The sequence below is a fragment of the Triticum dicoccoides genome, chromosome 1A, assembly GCF_002162155.2.
Source record: "Triticum dicoccoides isolate Atlit2015 ecotype Zavitan chromosome 1A, WEW_v2.0, whole genome shotgun sequence".
Taxonomy (NCBI): Eukaryota; Viridiplantae; Streptophyta; class Magnoliopsida; order Poales; family Poaceae; genus Triticum; species Triticum dicoccoides.
This window is the reverse complement of record NC_041380.1, coordinates 402,998,408-403,008,194: the sequence shown is the minus strand read 5'-3', so window position 1 is coordinate 403,008,194 and position 9,787 is coordinate 402,998,408.

The following is a 9,787-nucleotide window of genomic DNA, read 5'->3' as shown; positions in this document are numbered from 1 at the left end:
CTACGTCACCGTTTAGAGAGGTGGGTGTTACCACGAAGGCACACCAACGCCACGAAGGCTCACCCTATTCTCTCTTTGAGACAACACCACGAAGGCGTTTCTCAACCACTAGTGGTAGACCTTGGGGTGGTCTCCAAACCCTCACAAACTTTTTCGGGGGTAATCACAAAGGTTGATTCCTCTCCGAAAGACTCCTACCGCCTAGGAGTCTCCAACCTCCAAGAGTAACAAGAACGATGGGAAAAGCTCAAGACTTGCTCAAGTCACAAATTCCTTTGGTGTAAAGAAAGGGAAGGAGTGGATATATCACTTGGTCGGACAACTTCTCTCAAATGCTCTCAAATCCCTTGGGGATCTAAGATTTGGTGTGGAGGAGTGAGAGAGAGAGTGTAATGTGTTCTAGGGTTTGTTCAAAGTGAGTGATCAGTCCTATCCCGAGAGGGAAGAAAGGCTATATATAGTGGTAGTGAAGAGCTAGCCGTTTGGCCACTTAAGGCACAGGAGCTGCCGGACGTCCGGTGGGTACCAGACGACCGGTGACACAGATCGGACCGGACGTCCGGCCGGGCAGTCGGTCGTCCGCTCGCTGGAGTATAAATCTGACCGCGAAAACAGCACAGGTAGCGGACATCTGGAAGGCGCCGGTCGTCCGGAGCCCGGACGTCCGGTGTTGTCAGAAATCCATTAATTGTAGTTCTGTTGGAGTGCATCGAATATCCGGAGATGAGCGGACGTCCGGTGACCGGACATCCGGTGTGACCGGTCTTCCGCTAATTTTAGTTCTGTGAAGACGCACCGGACGACTGGAGAGAGTCGGATGTCTGGTTGGTTGAGAGAGGCCGGACGTCCGTAGACTTCGGACGTCCGGTGAAAGTTGGACCTTTTAGCTTAGAAACCTACTACCATTTTTGCACAAGTTATAGGAAGAATTTATGAGATGGTATGAGAGGGAATTTTGTGGTTTTGAGCAAGTTCTTTCGCGAAATCCATCGATCCCCTCTTAATAGTGTGGGATCCCTACACTCAAGAGCAAAACCGAAAACAAGGAGCTGAAGCTTTTTATCTTTGTCTTGTGTCTCTGCTCTTGGGTGATATATGTTTTTATGTCTGTAGTCATGATCCACGCACACATAGCCCTTGGGACATAATCCTGGGAAATACTTGATAAACATGATTAGTCTCAATATGCATGTTGTCATCAACATCAAAATATGATTAAGGGCATGATTGCACTTTCAGTTGTCTGCAACGGGGTTCTCAGCTCCATTTCTATCAATAATATGCAAATCAAATTCTTGTAGTAGGAGAACCCATCTAATAAGTCAAGGTTTAGCATCTTTATTTTCCATAAGGTATTTAATAGCAGCATGATCAGTGTGAATAGTTACTTTATAATCAACAATATAAGGTCTGAACTTATCACAAACAAATACAATTGCTAAGAACTCCTTTTCTGTGGTAGCATAATTTCTCTGGGCATTGTCTAGAGTTTTACTAGCATATTGAATAACATTTAATTTCTTATCAACTCTTTGCCCTAGAACAGCACCTACAACATAATCACTAGCATCACACATAATTTCAAAGGGTAAATTCCAATCAGGTGGCTGAACAATAGGTCCAAAAATCAATGATTTTCTTAAGTATTTCAAATGCTTCTACGCAATCATCATCAAAGACAAAAGGAATATCTTTTTGTAATAGATTAGTCAGAGGCGAGAAATTTTTGAGAAGTCCTTAATGAACCTCCTATAAAAACCGGCATGACCAAGGAAGCTTCTTATACCTTTAATGTCCTTGGTACACGGCATCTTTTCAATAGCATCAACTTTAGCTTTATCAACTTGAATACCTCTTTCAGAAATTTTATGCCCCAAGACAATACCTTCATTAACCATAAAGTGGCATTTCTCCCAATTCAGAACAAGATTAGTTTCTTCACATCTCTGCAAAACTCGATCAAGGTTGCTCAAGCAATCATCAAAAGAGGATCCATAAACGGAGAAATCATCCATGAATACCTCACAAATCTTTTCACAAAAGTCAGAGAATATAGCCATCATGCATCTTTCAAAGGTAGCAGGTGCATTACATAAACAAAAGGCATACGTCTATAAGCAAAAGTATCGAAAGGGCAAGTAAAAGTGGTCTTTGATTGATCATCGGCTGACACAGGTATTAGAGAGAAGCCAGAGTAACCATCTAGAAAGCAAAAATGTGTATGTCTGGATAATCTTTCTAGCATTTGATTAATAAAAGGGCAAAGGGTAATGATCTTTTTTAGTAGCCTTATTTAATTTGCGGAAATCAATTACCATCCCATAACCTGTAATAATTCTTTGCGGAATCAATTCATCTTTATCATTAGGAACAACAGTAATACCTCCCTTCTCAGGGACACAATGGACACGACTTACCCACTGACTATTAGCAACGGGATAAATTATACCTGCCTCAAGGAGCTTTAATATTTCTTCTCTTACCACTTCTTTCATCTTAGGATTCAGCCGTCGTTGATGATCAATAACTGGTTTGGCGTCTTCCTCCAAATTTATTTTGAGTTGACATAGAGTGGGACTAATGCCCTTAAGATCATCAAGAGTATACCCAATAGCAACACGGTGCTTCTTCAGAGTTTTCAATAATTTCTCTTCCTCCTTCTCTGAAAGGTTAGCACTAATAATAATAGGATATATTTTCTTTTCATCAAGATAAGCATATTTAAGTGTATCAGGTAATGTTTAAGCTCAAACACGGGATCACCCTTGGGTGGAGGAGGATCCCCTAGGATTTCAACAGGCAAATTGTGTTTCAGAATAGGTCCCTGTTTAAAGAATACTTCATCTATTTCCCTTCTTTCATTCATGAACATGTCATTTTCATGGTCTAGCAAATAATGTTCTTATGGATCAGTAGGAGGCACGGCAATAGAAGCAAGACCAATAATTTCATCCTTACTAGGCCATTATTTATCATGGGGTTGTCTATGAAATTTAGAAAAATTAAACTCATGAGACATATCCCCTAAACCAACAGAAATAACATCCTTATTGCAGTCTATCTTAGCATTAACAGTATTCAAGAAGGGTCTACCAAATATAATGGGACAAAAGCCATCTTGTGGGGAACCAAGAACAAGAAAATCAGCAGGATATTTAACCTTTCCACACAAGACTTCAACATCTCTAACAACCCCGATTGGTGAAATAGTATCTCTATTAGCAAGCTTAATGGTAACATCAATACCTTCTATCTCAGCTGGTGCAATATCATGCATAATTTCTTTATATAAGGAAATAGGTATTGCAGTAGCACTAGCACCCATATCACACAAGCCATGATAACAATGATCTCCTATTTTAACAGAAATAATAGGCATGCCTACGACAAGTCTATGTTTATCTTTAGCACCAGGTTTAGCAATTCTAGCAGACTCATCACAGAAGTAAATAACCTACCCATCAATATTATCGGCCAAGAGATCTTTAACCATAGCAACATGAGGTTCAACTTTAACTTGCTCAGGGTGTTTAGGTGTCTTAATATTACTTTTGTTGACAACAGTTGAAGCTTTAGCATGATTCTTTATTCTAACAGGGAAATGTGGTTTCTCAACATAAGCAGTAGGAACAACAGGATCATTATAAGTGATAGTCTTTTCTTCAACTTTAATAGGTGAAACTACTTTTACTTCAATGGGAGGATTATATTTAAACCACTTCTCTTTAGGGAGATCAACATGAATAGCAAAGGATTCACAGAAAGAAGCTACTATCTCAGATTCAAGTCCATATTTAGTGCTAAATTTACGAAAAACATCGGTATCCATAAAAGATTTAACACAATCAAACTTAGGTGTTATACCTGACTCCTTAACTTCGTCGAGATCCCAATCTTCAGAGTTGCATTTAATTCTCTCCAATAAATTCAATTTGTATTCAATAGTCTTCATCATAAAGGAACCAATACAAGAAGTATCGAGCATGGAGCGATTGTTGTCAGAAAGCCGAGCATAAATTTTTTGAATAATCATTTCTCTTGAGAGCTCATGATTGGGGCATGAATATAACATTGACTTAAGCCTCCCCCAAGCTTGAGCGATGCTTTCTCCTTTGCGAGGCCAAAAATTATATATATAATTACGATCACGATGAACAAGATGCATAGGATAAAACTTCTGATGGAATTCCAATTTCAACCGTTTGTAGTCCCATGATCCCATATCATCACATAGCCTATACCATGTCAATACATCTCCCTTCAAAGATAAAGGGAAGACCTTCTTCTTGATAACATCATCGGGCATACCTGCAAGCTTAAATAATCCACAAACTTCATCCACATAGATTAAGTGTAAGTTAGGATGCAATGTTCCATCTCATGCAAAAGGATTAGCTAGCAGTTTCTCTATCATACCCGAAGGAATTTCAAAGTAAACATTTTCAGTAGGTTCAGTAGGTTGAGGAGCAACTATTTGCTCTACCGATCGGGGTGAAGATACCCCGAACAAGCCCCTCAAAGGATTACTTTCCATAGTAACAAGTGACAGTAAATTTCAGCACACTATATAAATTTTTCCATACCAAATTCCACCTACCAAAGGCGCTACACTCCCTGACAACGGCGCCAGAAAAGAGTCCTGATGACCCACAAGTATAGGGTATCTATTGTAGTCCTTTCGATAAGTAAGAGTGACGAACCCAACGAGGAGCAGAAGGAAATGATAAGCGGTTTTCAGCAAGGTATTCTCTGCAAGCACTGAAATTATCGGTAACAGATAGTTTTGTGATAAGGCAATTGGTAACAAGTAATAAAAGTAAATAAGGTGTAGCAAGATGGCCCAATCCTTTTTGTAGCAAAGGAGAAGCCTGTACAAACTCTTATATGATGTAAGGCGCTCCCGAGGACACATGGGAATTATCGTCAAGCTAGTTTTCATCACGATCATATGATTCGCGTTCGGTACTTTGATAATCTGATATGTGGGTGGACCGGTGCTTGGGTATTGTCCTTACTTGGACAAGCATCCCACTTATGATTAACCCCTATTGCAAGCATCCGCAACTACAGCAGAAGTATTAAGGTAAACCTAACCATAGCATGAATCATATGGGTCCAAATCATCCCCTTACGAACCAACGCATAAACTAGGGTTTAAGCTTCTGTCACTCTAGCAACCCATCATCTACTTATTACTTCCCAATGCCTCCCTATAGGCCCAAATAATGGTAAAGTGTCATGTAGTCGACATTCACATGACACCACTAGAGGGATGACAACATACATCTCATCAAAATATCGAACGAATACCAAATTCACATGACTACTAATAGCAAGACTTCTCCCACGTCCTCAGGAACAAACGTAACTACTCACAAAGCATATTCATGTTCATAATCAGAGGGGTATTAATATGCATAATGGATCTGAACATATGATCTTACACCAAGTAAACCAACTAGCATCAACTACAAGGAGTAATCAACACTACTAGCAACCCACAAGTACCAATCTGAGATTTGAATACAAAGATTGGATACAAGAGATGAAGTAGGGTTTGAGATGAGATGGTGCTGCTGAAGATGTTGATGGAGATTGACCCCCTCCCGATGAGAGGATCGTTGGTGATGACGATGGTGATGATTTCCCCCTCTCGGAGGGAAGTTTCCCCGGCAGAACAGCTCCGCCAGAGCCCTAGATTGGTTCCGCCAAGGTTCCGCCTCGTGGCGGTGGAGTTTCGTCCCGAAAGCTTGCTTCTGATTTTTTCCTCGATGAAAGACTCCATATAGCAGAAGATGGGCATCAGAGGGCCACCAGGGGGGCCACGAGGCAGGGGACGCGTCCAGGGGGGTAGGGCGCGCCCCCCACCCTCGTGGCCAGGGTGTGCCCCCTCTGAAACTTCTTGTGCTCAGTATTTTTTATATATTCTGGAAATAGCTTCTGTGAAGTTTCAGGACTTTTGGAGCGGTGTAGAATAGGTCTCTAATATTTGCTCCTTTTCTAGCCCAGAATCCTAGGTGTCGGCATTCTCCCTCTTCATGTAAACCTTGTAAAATAAGAGAGAATAGGCATAAGTACTGTGACATAATGTGTAATAACTTCCCATGATGCAATAAATATTGATATAAAAGCATGATACAAAATGGACGTATCACTAGGCTCGTCAAGTTTAACCCGAGTATTCTACGTGTGCAAAACTGGCTTGCACCCGTTGTATGAGAATGTACAACTTATCACACCCGATCATCATGTGGTGACTCGGCACGACGAACTGTCGCAACGGTGCATACTCAGGGAGAACACTTATACCTTGAAATTTTTGTAAGGGATCATCTCATAATGCTACCGTCGTACTAAGAAAAATAGGATGCATAAAAGATAAACATCACATGCAATAAAAATATGTGACATGACATGGCCATCATCATCTTGTGCCTTTGATCTCCATCTCCAAAGTACCGTCATGATCTCCATCGTCACCGGCATGACACCATGATCTCCATCATCTTGATCTTTATCAACGTGTCGTCACATGGTCGTCTTGCCAACTATTGCTTTTGCAACTATTGCTATCGCATAGCGATAAAGTAAAGCAATTATATAGCGCTTGCATCTTATGCAATAAAGAGACAACCATAGGGCTCCTGCCAGTTGTCGATAACTTTAACAAAACATGATCATCTTATACAACAATTTATATCTCATCACGTCTTGACCATATCACATCACAACATGCCCTGCAAAAACAAGTTAGAGGTCCTCTACTTTGTTGTTGCAAGTTTTACGTGGCTGCTACGGGCTTAGCAAGAACCGTTCTTACCTACGGCATAAAAACCATAACGTGGTATAGTGATTGCTTTTTGATCTTCAGAAAGAACCCTATTCATTGAATCCGATTCAACTAAAGTTGGAGAAACAGACACCCGTCAGCCACCTGTGTGCAAAGCACGTCGGTAGAACCAGTCTCATGAACGCGGTCATGTAATGTTGGTCCGGGCCGCTTCATCCAACAATACCGCCGAATCAAGAAACAACTAGTGACGGCAAGCAATATGTATATACCCACACCCACAACTCCTTTGTGTTCTACTCGTGCATATAACCTCTACGCATAGACCTGGCTCGGATGCCACTGTTGGGGAACGCAGTAATTTCAAAAAAATTCCTACGCACACGCAAGATCCATCTAGGTGATGCATAGCAACGGGAGGGGAAGAGTATGTCTACGTACCCTCGTAGATCGAAAGTGGAAGCGTTAATTAACGTGGTTGATGTAGTCGAACGTCTTTGCGATCCAACTGATCAAGTACCAAACGCACGGCACCTCCGCGATCTGCACACGTTTGGCTCGGTGACATCCCTCGTACTCTTGATCCAGTTGAGGCCGAGGGAGAGTTTCATCAGCACGACGACGTGATGACGGTGATGATGAAGTTACCGACGCAGGGCTTCGTCTAAGCACTACAACGATATGACCGAGGTGAAAATCTGTGGAGGGGGCCACCGCACACGGCTAAGAAAACTGTCAACTTGTGTGTTCTAGTGTGCCCCCTACCCCCGTATATAAAGGAGCAAGGAGGAGGCCAGCCGGCCCCTAGGGCGCGCCCCCAAGAGGGGAATCCTACTAGGACTCCAAGTCCTAGTAGGAATCCACCAAGAGGGAGAGAGGGGGAAGGAAGGAAGAGGGTGAAGGGAAGGAAAGGGGGGCGCCGCCCCCTTCCCCTTATCCAATTCGGACCCAGGGGGCAGCCCCTCCTGGCCCTTCCTCTGTTCCCACTAAGGCCCATAGAGGCCCATTAGTTCCCCCGGGGTTTCCGATAACCTCCCGGCACTCCGATATTTATCCGGTGACCCCCGAAACTCATTCGGTGTTCGAATAACATCGTCCAATATATCAATCTTTATGTCTCGACCATTTCAAGACTCCTCGTCATGTCCGTGATCACATCCGAGACTCCAAACTACCTTTGGTACATCAAAACACATAAACTCATAATACCAATCGTCATCGAACGTTAAGCGTGTGGACCCTACGGTTCGAGCACTATGTAGACATGATCGAGACTCATCTCTGGTCAATAACCAATAGCGTAACCTAGATGCTCATATTGGTTCCTACATATTCTACGCATATCTTTATCGGTCAAACCGCATAACAACATACGTTGTTCCCTTTGTCATTGGTATGTTACTTGCCCGAGATTCGATCGCCGGTATCTCAATACCTAGTTCAATCTCGTTACCGGCAAGTCTCTTTACTCGTTTCCTAATGCAACATCCCGCAACTAACTCATTAGTCACATTGCTTGCAAGGCTTATAGTGATGTGCATTACCGAGAGGGCCAAGAGATACCTCTCCGACAATCGGAGTGACAAATCCTAATCTTGATCTACGCCAACTCAAAAAACACCATCGGAGACACCTGCAGAGCATCTTTATAATCACCCAGTTATGTTGTGACGTTTGATAGCACACTAAGTGTTCCTCCGGTATTCGGGAGTTGCATAATCTCATAGTTATAGGAACATATATAAGTTATGGAGAAAGCAATAGCAATAAACTAAATGATCATAGTGCTAAGCTAACAGATGGGTCTAGTCCATCACATCATTCTCTAATGATGTGATCCCGTTCATCAAATAACAACACATGTCCATGGCTAGGAAACTTAACCATCTTTGATTAACGAGCTAGTCAAGTAGAGGCATACTAGGGACAATCTGTTTGTCTATGCATTCACACATGTACTAAGTTTACGGTTAATACAATTCTAGCATGAATAATAAATATTTATCATGATATAAAGAAATATAAATAACAACTTTATTATTGCCTCTAGGGCATATTTCCTTCAAGCATCTTGTCGACGTCTGCTTCCTGCTCCGCCTATAGGATACGAGGTTGGCCTCCGATTGAAAGGAATCGAGGATTGTTCCCTGCTTCACCTACAGATATGTGTCGGCCGCGTCGCCTCGTGCTCCTCTTGCTCCTCGTCCTTCTATGTGTCCTCCTCATCCTCTTCCCGCCCCGCGTTCTCATCCAGATCCACCACGTCGGGAGGTATCTCCACGGCGATCTAGGCTTCACACCTTGCCCGGATCTGCTCAAGGAGCTGCAGCCGATGCTCTGGTGTTACATAAGGATAGCTCCTGACCCATCGGCATGGTGGCATGGCTACTTGATTGTGGTGACGGCGGGCGGGTGAAATGTGGAGGTGGAAGACGATTGGAAAGTGGTGGCGGCGGACAGGAGGGGAGGAAACGTGGATGGGTAGGGTTTCGGTGCCAGCGTCCACCTTAAATAGTTGGCTAGGGGCCTTGCGCGGCGCGTCGGAGCGCCAACACGTGGCGCTATTAGTCCATCGCAGGAGACGAGCTTTGGACCGCTGGTTTTCGGAATGTTTTCATGGAGGACCCGCACGTTAGTCCGACGTGGCAGAGGCGCTCGGTCGTGCCCGTGCCTCACCATATTCAACCCAGAGTTGGGCTAGACATGAGGGCACCTCAAACACGCCTCAAATGCCCGGTCTGACTGGAGAGGCACCCATCAGGGGCGTTTTTTTTACCGGTCAGTGATCGGACCGTCCGCCTAGTCTTTTGTGGGGGTTTGAGGCGTCTGGCTGTAGATGCTCTAAGATCATGCAAATTTGCGACAACTCATTTACATGTTTTTCTTTGTCATTTTATTGCCAACTAAGTGTGTGGTGCACCTTTACCTTTGCCACGTCCTAGCATTCGCGACCCTATTGCACGATACTCCCCTACCCCTTAAATACGTATGAACAAT